This window comes from Apium graveolens, chromosome 6 (assembly GCF_009905375.1).
Source record: "Apium graveolens cultivar Ventura chromosome 6, ASM990537v1, whole genome shotgun sequence".
Classification (NCBI taxonomy): Eukaryota; Viridiplantae; Streptophyta; class Magnoliopsida; order Apiales; family Apiaceae; genus Apium; species Apium graveolens.
Genome location: NC_133652.1, coordinates 293,625,456 through 293,640,906, shown reverse-complemented (window position 1 = coordinate 293,640,906; position 15,451 = coordinate 293,625,456).

The following is a 15,451-nucleotide window of genomic DNA, read 5'->3' as shown; positions in this document are numbered from 1 at the left end:
AGTTCATATAACATGATATATATATTTTTACTCATCATATTTTATTTAATTTTATAAAATAGTAATTTTTAATTTGAATCAAAATTATATTTGGAATAATACATCGTATGGTTTTTAGTGAATACTATAACATTTCTTAAGAACAATACAACCTTTTTCACTAAACCCATTAAGGTGTTACCTAAAACATAATATTATCTCAAAAAATAACTAACAGTGAACAAATTTTATAAAAAAAATCAAGCTATATAAAAAATGGGAAATTTTTTACATAACATTTAAAATTTGGCGAACACAACAATATTTCTACACAACATTATAAACATAGTATAAAACTTAATTATATTATCTTTTCGATCATAAAAAGTAACTACAACATAAAAAAAGTTAATATAATTATAAAGTAACAGGTGCATGTGACTAGTTTCTAATTTTAAAGAGTTCCTTACAGAGGTTTACCACTAGGTGATCACGTTTCTGGGTTAGTCCGCATAATACGATCCGATATTAAACTGACACAACCGAAATTGGAATGTGGTTTGCGGTTAGGGTTCAGCTACCTAAAAAATTCGCACTTTATGGGTTAATTTTGGTTTAACCTTAACCTGAATCTGCTTCCCATCTGAACCACATTAATTTACCAACATATATACACACAGTTTTATACTTGTGATTATATAAAGTAAAATAATTATGTCCAATAATCAAAAACTAAATTCGAGTTAGATCTCATGAAATTATCATCAACTCATCATATATTTCTATGTAATTTATATTGTTTTAGCATTACATTTGTTGTTGCAACTAAATTGATCGAGATGATTATTAAACCTAAGTTATTTGCAATTAATACTAATGATTTACTTTACTATAAAAATTTACCTAATTATACTAATAATTATGTAAATTTTAAGAGGAAACATTTAAATAAAAGAGATGTTATTTTATTTACCCACTTCACAAATAAATAATATCATAAACCTTCAAAATCCGCTAAACCGAACCGAGTGGTTTAGTTTTACTAGGATAAGAGGTTCAGGTTGGTTTGAATTTTTTTAAAACCACAGTTATATGGTTTGGTTCTCGTTTAACATGTAACCCGAACCAAACCGGACCCCGATCACCCATGTTTACCCCTATACGTAACTAAAAATTTGTATTATGTATAATGAGTTAAGTTTTAAGTCTAGAATTTATAATTTATACTCCCTCTGTTCCAATCAATTCTTAACATTTGAAATAGAGTGCTCGACACCCATTTTGAGGCTCTTATCTAGCATAGTTACATAGCTTATTTTTAAGATTTTCTTTTTTTGAATAAAAAATTGAATATATGATTTTTTCCCAAAAAAATGTTTTTAAAATAATTTATATAATTATATATATATGTATATATATGTATGTATGTATATATGTATATATATATAAATTTAGTTGTATATTTGGTCAATGAATGGTATATGTTTTTAAACGAGTTTTAAAACCTTATAGGTGCTTGAAATAATACTTTAAAAAGCTTATGTATAATTTTTTTTCTAATTTTCCAATAACACAATAAATGTGTGGTGTTAGATAGTTATGATTAAATTGCCTTGATAATGTGTTAATCTTGATCGGTAATGATAGCCCAATGGATCTTTGCCTTCCACCACCAATACCAAAACCCGCTCAAAACTTGTAGTATTAAAAAACGGTACACACGGCATAGTATACCTAATGGTTCAATATGTAGTATCAAACACAACTACATCACTCAAAATTTTATAGGATATCAAAGACTGGGGATTAACCCATACAAGACCATTGAATCTTTATTTTTCATCAAGTAGAATTCTAATGAAAAATTTCCCATCATTTTTTCTTTTAAGCGATACAACAAATGCAATCTCGCTTGAGCATCATTAACACCCAAGTTGCCCTTCCTAAAATCATGTACCGCATTTCTTAAATGTTGGCCATCAAAACCTACTTGTTGTGCTCATCCATGCATCTAGTCAAAAATATTCATTTTTTATCTCGGTTGGACACCTCAACATGTAAGTTCTTAATGAAATTCCTTTAGGCCACGGTTATATGTGTTAGAAAATTGAAAGTTTGGAGCTTTATTATTGTAGGCTCTTTACGTAATTTTAAAAAAAAATTAATATGGATCTAAGAAATTTTCTTAGTGTAGTCCATTGAGAAAGAAGTATAAAGATGTTTCTTACTATCACTACTAGAAAAAGTAGAATGGAAATCGGCTAAAAATCGATCTCTATGAATAAAAAAGGCCTAGTAGAAAGTAACATTGCACTTGAAAGTGAAAATATTGCCTTGGAAATAAAATTAGTAGTAGAGCTCTTTTTATAGAGCAAGTATCTTGGCTAGTTCCACAGCTTCTCGATGTGGGACTAAGTGAATGTAGACTAAAAGCTATAATAGCTTTCAAGTCTAGTATGATTTTTTAAGTTTGTTGCAAGTCCCATTATATAGAGTTGAGAGAAGATCTCTTGCAAAACCTTCCCGATGTGGGACAAAGAGAATTATTCAAAAGTAAAGCTACAGATCATATACTACTAGAAAAACGTCAATAAACATCGGCTAAAAACCGATGTCTATGAATGCCAAAATCCGATGTCTTCGTGGGTGATGTTAAAGACACCCCATTTAACATCGGTTTTAAACTGATTTTAAATACAACATATAACATCAGTTCTTTGTTTAAAACCGATTTCTATATCTTGATATTAAATTTCTCATGCATATCTAACCTTCATATATCATCAGAATATGACATTTTTATCAATTTAAATATATATGAGCTAAGCAAAATCTTTCAATTTAACCAATAAACTGATCTTACTAGTACCAGTAACAACAGTTTTCATCAAAAACCGATGTTAACAATACCTTTGACATCGGTTCTTAATTGGTAACCGATGTCTATTTGTAATAAACTGATGTCTATAATACTTAATAACATCAGTTTTTTGTTTTAATAATTTTTTTTGTTGTAGTATTTAACATCAGTTTTTACTGATGTTAATGGTCCACTAGAACTGATGTATTAACCTTCGACATACATCATTTTCCATTGTAATGATGTTTGTACCTGTTTTATTAATGCATATTTTAAAACTATAGATTCCAAAAACCAATGAAGTACCAAAACCAATTGTTGCATAATACCAGTCATCTATAAATCTAACAATCAATATTCAAACATCGGGTATAACAGATTCGTCTAATCCAAATATCAAGTACTACACATATCCATTCATATATTCTACTACTGTCTATACAAAGAATTTGACTTGGTACCGACAATAGCATGTAAAATATCATTTGAGGAACGCCCTCATTCTTCTGCATCTTCCCACTCCTTAGTAAAGCTCACGTAGCCTCGTCCCGTATGATGACAATAATCATATGTACGGGTCCCAAACACTTGAATGCCAGAATCAAACTTAAACTGTCAGGTTTCTGGGTTTATAATACCATTAAATAATTAAGAATATCATACATCACATTCCTCATGCTAAAGATTTTATATATATATATGCAAAACTAAAAGCTTCCTCCAACATAATTGCTAGATAAAAGACAAAATACAAACTCACTTGTGTGCACGAGTTGATCTATATTTACACTCTCTAACTCTATGTTACATAGGCTGGTGTGGTACGTCCTTCGAGAGTAAACACCAAGATAATTACTGATATCACTCTTCTGAGTAATCAATCATCGGTACCAAAGTAACGATCTCCAAACTCCCCCATACCCGGTATTACATGAAACTCTTCATTTAATGCTACATCAATCTCTGAAGTAACTATTTTAAGCGTTGGGAACCTCTTGCTGACACAATGTATTCCTTCAGGAGCCTATACGAATCAATGACAAATGAATCAGTGACAAGGGAACTCTAAGGCATAACTGTAAATGCAAACAATTTACTTATAACACTTACAGATATAAGATTAAGAAATATAATATGGGATTCTGGTACTCCCTTCTGTATGAGTAATTCAATCGCCTGGTGCAGTAGTGAATCCCTTCCCTGCTGGTGTAACATAATATTGGAGTTTCATATATGTTTAAAAGAAGGGAATGCTGAAATATGTAATCAACTCCTTCATAGCATGACTAACAAAACAGAAGTCTTAAACAAAATACTCTTTTGTTTTAAAGATTCCTCAGCGCTCACCTTCGAACAATCGAGACTCCACACAATTTCTTGCAGAAATCAACTCCAGCATATACCGATCCTAAAATTATATTACAGAAAACTGAAATATAAATGAAGCAAATAACTTATGAATATAACGGATAAATTGTATCATTTTCAGATCCTAAAAACTGTAGGTAAATGCCTTTTAAAATGTATGCAAGTCAGTAGCGGATATATCTATCCTACATCGGATTAATATGGTGAAAGAAATACCAACTGTCTGATGACACAGGCAATATTTATATTACACAAGTAGAAAGCTCTATATGAAAAGAAAATATCTTGGCACCCTAAAAAAGTGAAAAACTAAATACTTCAAAGTTCAGAGTTCACATCATCTCTCGTGAAACGCCCTGATACTTTATTATAAACAAGTGATGTCCCAAAAGTCTTAGTTTTGACATTTAAAATGACTCCAAATTGCCTTCCCAACAAAATAACCTCGCCACAAATGATTCTTGAATTAGAACAAGTCCAATGTGATACAAATAATTAAAGAAATTATAACATAAATTTATGGTTTTCAGATATATCGATTTTATATCACTCTTCTGAGTAATCAATCATCGGTACCAAAGTAACGATCTCCAAACTCCCCCATACCCGGTATTACATGAAACACTTCATTTAATGCTACATCAATATCTGAAGTAACTATTTTAAGCATTGGGAACCTCTTGCTGACACAATATATTCCTTCAGGAGCCTATACGAATCAATGACAAATGAATCAGTGACAAGGGAACTCTAAGGCATAACTGTAAATGCAAACAATTTACTTATAACACTTACAGATATAAGATTAAGAAATATAATATGGGATTCCGGTACTCCCTTCTGTATGAGTAATTCAATCGCCTGGTTGGCTGAGTTGCCTTCAATAAAAGAATGAAGTTTGTTATTTTGTAATAACTTCAGAAAACAAGTGAAAGTAAAAGGAATCCCCCTCCCTCACTCTCTTGATATGCAACAAATATCACCAGTTCCAAGAACTAGATCCAAGAGCAAGACATGTCGTTCTGAGATATCTTTTGGAAGTTTTTCGTATATAAGCTGTAAATATACAAATGAATGTTATTCAGAAACCAAGGAGCAAAAAATTCAACAGCAAAAAGTGTTAAACACATTCAAAGAAATAAATTTAGAAATTAGAACACTATACCTGTTTACCATTATCACCATCACGATGGATTAGAATTTTCCCAATCTTTATTCCTTTGCAACAAGCAAGCATAGCGTTCTCCATGCTTTTACCACTGTATAGATAAGCACATAAAATATTTACTTAAACAAATACGATATCATAGTACCTGATTTTTGAAATTGCAACTACTAATGGAGAATATCACTGAGACCAAGTTCCAGAGCTCTTCTAATTATTTCAGCACTATCTTGACGCGGTGGATCAAAGAGAGGAAGAAGTGCAATGAACTCCCAAGGCCCGCCAGAACTGTCTTTGTTGCGCTCAGGCACTTCCTGTAGAAAGAAACCGAAAAAAAAATTAAGTACACTAACATAAACATTTGCATCAAAAGTACTTAAGCTATTGTCTATGAGATCTTTATCAGTTACCTGACGAGCAACCTCCAGTGATCGAAGTCCATGTTCTGCAAAATTGTCAATTACTGAATGTACCTTCTTTTCAATTTTGGATTTTGTTGTGTGCCAGGTCAAGAATCTACATAACATCAGACCAAACAAACTTATCAAATGCATTCTCTGAAATTTCTCCGATACTTTTAGACTACAAGAACTAGTTTTACCTGCTCTGGTGCATATTTACTAACTCTATGCATTGTACCAGCTTTGTCAATGTATGTCAGTGCTGTTCTTTTGTCAGTTGGATTAAATGGCAGAAAATGGATCTCAGTTATTCCAGCTCGTGCCTTCAGTAAAACATGAATTCAAGTATAATTTAGCTGCTTCGCATCACAAGAGGAACATCTCTATTATCTAAAAACATCTAAAAATACCTGTTTAGGGTCTGCCAACATTGTAACGATATCAGCATCAATTGCATCTTGATTATCTAACCTCTATGCTCTTGCAGCCATTAGTACTACGTCGTCCTTGTCCACTCCCTTAACAAACACCTGCAATGACAAAGAAGACATCAATAACAGGAAATGGATAAGTAAGTACATATTACAAGTAGTGAAGCCTTCTAATACAGACTCAAACATATATGTGTTCTCACTATCATTATATATGGATACTAAAAATCAACCAGTCGCCATTTTGTATAAGTATGAAAATCAGAAGCATCGTTATGCTCCAACAGGAAAGAACTCGATTAATTGGAAATATAATATAAATGTTTGGATCAACTATATAAATTAAACTAATTTCGTGATTCCTCAGTATTGTATAAAGGGTGACAGAATAATATAAATACTTATAAATCAAAAATCAAAACAAAAACATATACCCACATATACATCAGAACTGATACCCACATACATAATTCAAGCAATTACTCAACTAAAAGCATAAAAGATTAACATGCTCAATTCAAACATTTAACCAATCATTTAAAAAATAGGGTTTTAAAATGAAACCTCTAAGTGAAAAATTAGGGTTAATCTTACCCATTTATGCTCGACCTCCAAGCTTTAATCTCACATCTTTAACCTTTAAACTCAGACTTGACCTTACCCAATTCAAACTCTGTCCAAAAGAGAGAGGTGAGAGAGCACAGAGAGCGAGCACAGAGAGCACACAAAGCACATAAAAATAGTCGGGAGAGATGACTGAGAGCCAGAGGTGAGTTTCAGTGAGTGAGAAAGAGAAACGAGAGGAAGGTGAAATTAGAGCTGATTGAGGGATAAAATGGGAGATGAGAGAGTGATGAACTGAGAGATGAGAGAGTGATGAAATGATGAATACGTTTTTTGTTTTTATTTGTTTTTGTTTTCAGTTTTTGATTTTAATTTTTATTTTTTTTAATAAAAAAGAGGGGGGAGATGTGGGTGAAAAAAGGGGGAAAATTTTACTAAGTCAAAAAACAAGGGGGAAACACTTGGAGGGAATGAATAATTTGGTTAAGGGGGGAACGGGGAAGGTGCGTTGATTAATTTTTTTAAAACAGATATATAACATCGGTTGGGCTAAAAAACTGATGTTTATAACAACAAAAGACATCGGTTGCCAAAAACCGATGTAGAAAACACCTTTTACATCGGTCAAAAAAGTAACTGATGTCTAAGAGGTGATGTCTATTCTACTTTTTCTAGTAGTGATAGTTGGTTTATTTTGAAGTGTTGGCTTCATAGCCTTGGGTTTGATAAAGGAAGAGATGTTACATCTTTTAGATCTCATCAATGTTGGACTTGGTAAAGCCTAGTTAAACCTTAAAACTTTAATTTTTACTTGATTATGAGATATTTATCTATTTCTCTTTATATTAAAACTTTAAAACCAAATTTAATTGGCTATATTGAAGCCAAGAGAAAGTTTTAAGATTTCTAAGTAGAAACTAAAGCTAAGTTGGGTTTATATAGGCATTGGAGGAAGGTTGGTCTCATTCTCAAATCAATATGGGATATATGCATCTTAGGTAATAAAAAGGAGATCTCACAACCCACATCGGCAAGAGAAGAGAAGAAGACTGAAGATATATAGAAGAACTTGATTCAGTTAGAAAATAAATAGGTTATATTAATAATAAAATTTATGTGCGTTTTTCAATTATGTATTTAGGAAGAAAGATCGACAGTAAAATCATTTAGAAGTTCCTGATTCATAGAGAATAAATTAAGCGGTGTACTGTAAGTATATATTGTACTGATTCACTGTTGATGTTTTAAATGATGATTTGAGTTTGACTAAGGCTTCACTGTTGAAAATGTGTATTCTTGCATTGATATTGATGAACTGATGATAATACTTCCTAATCGGAAGTAAAGCTAAACCGATTATTTAGCTTGGTCGAGATCCCAATTTGATGAATTGATGAACCTGTCATGCTTGAATACTCAGTTTTAATCTTGTGAGAACTATATGATGATTTTTTGTTGATTGTAGTATCTTTCATGTCTCTTTATTGGAATATTTGTTTGATGAACTTTGATTTCTCGGATAAACCTCAGTTGAATTCTACTATATATGCTTACTGAGCTTTCTAAGCTCACTCGTTTATGTCACTAACTTCCAGAGGAAAGAACACACTCATTAAGGGGGGAAGCTGTATTTTGGTGGGATACGGTTAAACAGACTGAGGATTGTTCTAAAATGGCTTGGACAAGGTTTAAGGAATTGTTCTTTGATAAATATTTTCCTACCTGTATGAAGAATGAGATGGAGATGAAGTTTCTAGGACTAAATCAAGAAGGAATGTCCGTGTCGGAGTATCTCTCAAGATTCTTGGAACTTTCCAAGTTTGCTCCTTATCAGGTTGATACTAAAGCCATAAAATGTTAGAGATTTCAAGAAGGGCTGAAACCCCAAATTAGAGTAAAGGTGTCCTTGTTGGAGTGGAAATAATTTGATAAGTTGGTTGGGAAGGCGAGGATTGCATAAGGGACTATGAAGCTCGCACTCAATTCTTCAACAATAAGAAATGAGGAAGAGAGACAGAATTGAGTGTTAACTCGGGATTTCAGAAGGACAACAAGAAACTACATATAAGGAAGAAGGAGATGTTTCGGGTAAGTGATAAGAGGATCATCGCATCTGAGTCTAAGAAATGTGGACTGAAACATGGTGGTGATATTTGTTATCGAGCTTATGGGTTGTGTTACAATTATGGAGAAAAGGGACATATAGCTTCTCAATGTCCCAAGCCTAAAATGATTTCTTGCTACAGTTGTGGACAACCAGGTCATTTATCAAGGGACTGCCCACAAAAATGAGTCAGGAAAGAAGTGGAAACTAAAGGAAATAGGACTTCTACATCAAGACCTTTTCAACAATCAGCACCTAGGGTAGTGACACGAACCTACGCAATGACAACTCAGGATGCTGAAAAATCTCATGATGTTATATCAAGTACGCTTCAACTTTGTGCTCAAGATGTTCATGTGTTGCTTGATTCGGGGTCAACCCATTCTTTTGTGGATACAAAATATATGGATAAGTTAAATGTACATGTGCAAAGTTTAGATAATGGATTTCTGGTAAAACTTCCAAACGGTAGAAATTTGTTCGTAGATAAAATTTATCGAGATTGTCCCTTAATGATTGGTGAACAAACCTTCTTAGTGGATTTATTACCATTAGAACTGAAGGGACTTTGGAGTGATTCTGGGAGTGGATTGGTTGTCGAAGTATAGGGCAAATCTAAATTGTTATAAAAAGTGAATATGTTTAACCGGCTCGAACAAAAAGAAAATATATTTCAAGGGAGATAGTGTAGAAAAACCCAGTGTTATGATATCAGTTTTAAAGGCTTGTAAGATGTTAAGATATGGTTGTGAAGGTTTTCTAGCATATGTTGTAGGGAATGAAGAATTAAAAATAAAGTTGAGGATACACCTATAGTCAGATAGTTTTTAGATGTCTTTCCCGAAGAGTTACCAAATTTGCCCCCTGAAAGAGAAGCTGAGTTTGGGATTGAATTGGTCCCGATTGCCCAACCATTATCGAAAGCACCATATAGAATGACACCTACAGAATTAGCAGAACTTAAGGTACAATTACAGGAGTTGTTGGATAAAAATTTATTAGACCAAGTGTTTATTCTTGGGGAGCACTAGTGTTGTTTGTGAAAAAGAAGGATGGTTCTCTAAGATTATGTATTGATTATAGAGAGCTAAATAAGTTGACAATAAAGAATAAATATCTGTTACCACGAATAGATGATCTTTTTGATCAATTGCAAGGAGCCACTTACTTTTCGAAGATTGATTTGCGCTCAGGTTATCATCAGTTGAGAGTAAAGAAAGAAAGCATTCTATTGACGGCATATACGACTCGATACGGTCATTATGAATTTGTAGTGATGCCATTTGGGGTGACAAATGCACCGGCAGTATTTATGGATTTGATGAATCGAGTATTTAGGAATTATCTGGATAAGTTTGTAATTGTGTTATCGATTATATTCTTATTTACTCGAGAACTGAGGAAGAACATGATGAACATTTGAGGATGGTGCTACAAACTTTGAGAAAAGAATAACTGTATGCTAAGTTTTCAAAATGTGAGTTTTCATTAAAAAGGGTATGTTTTCTTGGACATATAGTTTCGGAAAAAGAAGAAATTTCAGTTGATCCTTCAAAGATTGAAGTAATTATAAATTGGGAGAGACCAAAGACTGTGACAGAAATTCGAAGTTTCTTAGGGTTGGCCGGATATTATAGAAAGTTTGTTCAAAATTTCTCTAAGATAGCGGGACCGTTAACGAATCTTACAAGGAAGGACGTTAAGGTTGTTTGGTCAGAAGAATGTGAGCAAGGTTTTGATGAGTTAAAGAAAAGACTAACGTCTGCTCCGGTACTAGGATTACCAGATGGAACTGAAGACTTTGTGATTTATAGTAATGCATCAAGAAAAGGTTTGGGGTGTGTGCTAATACAACCTAGTAAGGTAATTTCTTATGCATCTCGACAATTAAGAAACCATGAGAAGAACTACCCCACCCATGATCTTGAATTGGCTGCAGTAGTTTTCGCTCTTAAGATTTGGAGACATTACTTGTATGGGGAAAGCTCCAAATTTATACTGACCATCAGAGCTTAAAGTATATTTTCTCACAGAAGGATTTAAATATGAGACAGAGAAGATGGTTGGAGTTGTTGAAAGATAATGATTGTGAAATTTTATATCACCCCGTTAAGGTAAATGTTGTGGCTGATGCATTAAGTAGAAAACAGGTAGGGAATTGTTCGAGTATTGAAGTGGAACCCATAAATCATAAGGAATTGGAAATATATAGGATTGAATTTGTTAGGAAAGGAGAGGAAAAGAGTTTAGTGTATCAAATCGAGGTTAGACCCATCTTGTTAGAAAAGATAAAGGAAAGTCAGAGATAAGATAAATGCTTAAAGGAGATTTGGAATAATTCAAATTCAGAATTAGCTAAAAAGGATTTTAGGAAAGGTAATGATGAAATCGTTAGATTTCGGAATCAAATATGTGTTTCGTCTGACAGTAGAAATTAAGAAACAAATTTTGTTTAACGCTCATTCATAACCTTTTTCGGTACATCCTGGATCTACGAAGATGTATAGGGACTTGAAAGAACATTTTCGATAAAGGACCGAAGTGATAGGATGAGGAAGAGGAATGACGAAAAGAGGAAAGGATGATAAGAGATAAGCGCTGAATAGGAATAGAAAGATGAAAATTTTAACTAAAGCACGCAAGCTAAAATAAATTAGCCCGCATCTTTTACTAAACAAAGCCTAGTAGGAAGGAATATTGCACTTGAAAGTGAAACTGTTGCCTTGGAAATAAAATTAGTAGTAGAGCTCTTTTTATAGAGCAAGTATCTTGGTTAGTTCCATACCTTCTCGATGTGGGACTAAGTGGATGTAGACTAAAAGCTATAATAGCTTTCAAGTCTAGTATGATTTTTTAAGTTTGTTGCAAGTCCCATTATATAGAGTTGAGAGAAGATCTCTTGCAAAACCTTCCCGATGTGGGACAAAGAGAATTATTCAAAAGCAAAGCTACAAGTCATAGTTGGTTTATTTTGAAGTGTTGGCTTCATAGCCTTGGGTTTGATAAAGGAAGAGATGTTACATATAACGACCCGTATATTTTTATTTTTATTATTATTTAAATTGTAATTAAGGAATAAAAAATTAAATAAAATATTTATGAGGGTTCAGTCAGTGGGTTATTACTCCGTCAATATGTGTATGTGATTACTAGTGTATGGAATTGAATTGTGTTGTTGATTAATGAATTGTATGATTTTATATCGTTGTTAAAAATGGTGTGATTATAGTTTTATTTCCATAAATACTTTGAATCTCTATAAAATTGTTTTTATGACTTTATAATTTCGATAATTATTTTTAGGACTTTATAAAATTGAGAAATCAATATTTCACTAATTACTTATTTTTAAATGATTTTCTGAGTGTGTTTAATGGTAAAATCCATATTTAATTATGAAAATCTTCAAAAATTATAAAACTCATATTATGTTAAGTTCGTATTATTCAGAGAATTTTAAAATGATTTTGGGAATTTTTGAGATTAAATTCACAGCGCTGTTGGTTCGTTTAATCGTCAAATGTGGGAATAAATTGCGTTACAAAAATACTTTAAAAATTTTGAAAAACGCACATAAATTTTATTATTAATATATATTTGGTCAACTTGCATTTTTGTAAGTATGTAGCTCTACTTCTTATGTAAGGTATAAAAACTTTTATTTTTCTTTCATTTGGATGTCATACTTTATTTTTATTTATATATATTTTCTTTGTATTTATCTTTCATTCCAATACTCATTGCATTAATAGTTATGACCCATTCCAATATTAAATATAAACAGAGGAAGATCTATTGATAAATAATTTAGTTAAAATTAAAAATTAAAGTATAATTGATGAGATATGTGGGGCCAAGTCTCCAAATATTGAAGTCATCAAACTTTTAGGAGCAATATGTTTACACTTTTTTAAATATTATATATTAATATCTTTTATAATGTCTTTTAATATTTCAAACTTTAATCCATTAGTCATTTTTTTAATTCATGCTTTGAGGACACATTAATTACCTATATAATTATGTTATTAAAATTATTATTTTTATAGAACAATACTTACCTATAACACAATATACATGTTTTTACTCATCATATTTTCTTCATTTTTTTTGAATATTATTTTTATTTTTAATCAAAATTATGTTTGAATAATACATTGTACGGTAAACACTTTAATTTTTTATAGAACAATCGCTACAAGAAATAGGTCAAAAGACATCGGTTACAAACCGATGTTAAAAGTTTTTAAAAGCGATGTCTTTGCATCTGTAGAGAAAGGTCCAGAGTTTTAGACATCGGTTTTGGACCGATGTCTAAGATACTTGTAGACACGGTTCTAGAAAACTAACTGATGTCCTTGTCTTATTATCTTACATTTTAACTCATGGTCACCAGTTCAAAATCGTAATATATTGCAATTTATATCACTTGAAGCATGTGACACACAAGGGGAAAAAATATAAAGACAATATTTTATTAAATTAAATGTTGTAAATAGGCACCTTTGATATCGTTTATTTTTGTGAGTGATGTTAATACCTCTCTTAGACATCGGGTTTTTAGGCATACTCAATATATATCGTTGTTATTTATGAAATATCACATTAGTTATGTCATAGTTACCTGATGTTAAACATGTCAAAAGACATCAGTTATTTTCTTAAAAGCCGATGTATATTGAGAATTCAAACATGCCATTTTATTAATTAATCGTTGTCTTTTATCATTACCAACATCAGTTTTTTTGTAAATTCTAAACCTGTTGTTAGGTAATTGGTATATGAACCCATGTGTTTGTATAAATATGAACCAAAAATAAACCAAAACAATGACAACAATACCAAAAGGCCATCTTAATACCATGCAGAAGGCAATCTTTTAACATCCAGTTAACAAAGTACTACTTACATCCAAACACATAGAACCAAAACCAAACACCAATTTTAACACCAACACCAAACTACTACATGCATATCCAGTACCTACTCATCTCCAAATACTAACACCAAACTCCATCCTAACAACGACCACAAACATACCAAAAGTACCAAAAATAGTTTCAAGATCGATTAAGTACTGAGATGAAAATAAGAGCTAGTAATCCTAGATACATAGCTACTATATCTTGTCTTGTATATAAGCAAGCGTCTCGATACGAACCACATCCAGCTCCTCCATTTTGTAAGACTTTCAACTCTTGCTGGCGCACTAAAATTTATAACAAACGAGCTATAAACAATTAGGCCCAATCGACATATATAAACTAAACCTAATAACAACTATATTAGTCAAATTGCATCAAAACAACAAACTATATATACCTTAGTATTCTATGATCAGTCCACCCGTCGCAGCTCCATAAGGAATACCCTTTTTTCTATTGCCTTTCTTGAAATTGGCTGGTGTTAGTGTAGTTGATGGGTTAAAACCTTGCATATTTCCAATATTACTCATTTGACAATGGTCATTGCGGCTGCTACCATTGCTATAATAAGATAACAATATATATAATACTTTAATACTTAGTATTTAATACTTAGATTTACAACACCATCATGACTTCAATAATTTCATACAACCTTTCTATTTCGGATAACAATAAAGGAACAAATTTATCATATCTGACCATTATTAGTACATCAATATTAGTAGTTACATGGAAACAAAAAGGTCGACGACATAGGCGATCAAAGCAGAATATAGACATGATATTCTTAAAGATTTGGAAGAAAGTACTTGTGTTACTTGCATATGTTATAGTGAACTCCAAGTTAAAATTTTATTAAAAATAAATTAAATTAAACAGGAAAGAACTATGTATAAATTTTAATGGAAAAAATTGAATTTTTCAGCATTGAACATGAAAGAACTATGTATACATAAACAAAAAGCATCGACACGATATATCCAGCTATTTTATTTTGTAATCTGAAACTATAAGATTGTCTACTGCATTATTAAGGTCAAGTAAAATACAAAATATTTTACTTCACCTTTATGAAGTTGCAAAATCATATATGCACAGGTAGAACACTTTGAACACTGGAATAATATTGGTATTTCTAGCAAATCCGACTGCATGTTCAAGCACTAGGTGCTTCTTATTCGAGTCGTACACATTTAGACCTAAAAATAGATCTGAACTCCTCTCTTGTTTAAAAAAGTATAAAGGAACTTCAATATAATTCAATATTAGTTTGCTTCCTTTTATACGAATTTAGGACCATAATAATTTTGCACAGTGATTTTCTTGGATCAATTTCTGTTACTTACCATGAATGGCAGGAGGAATAGTTCCAAATGTAAATTGTTCCATCAACACTTCTGTCATCAACATGTAAATTACATTTATACAAGGTATAAAGTAAAACTCCATGAAAGAAATGCATGTGAAATAAAATATGTAATGTGGGGTATTGTACATAAGTTTCTGAATCATCTAAAATTATGCCAAACATGAGAGATCTGTGATATACAATGATTTGATGGAATTTTCATAGACTTTGGATTATGACTAATAAGAAGTTTCAGAAAGCGGGAGAGAAACGAAGATGGACATTATAGTTTGTGAGAACCAA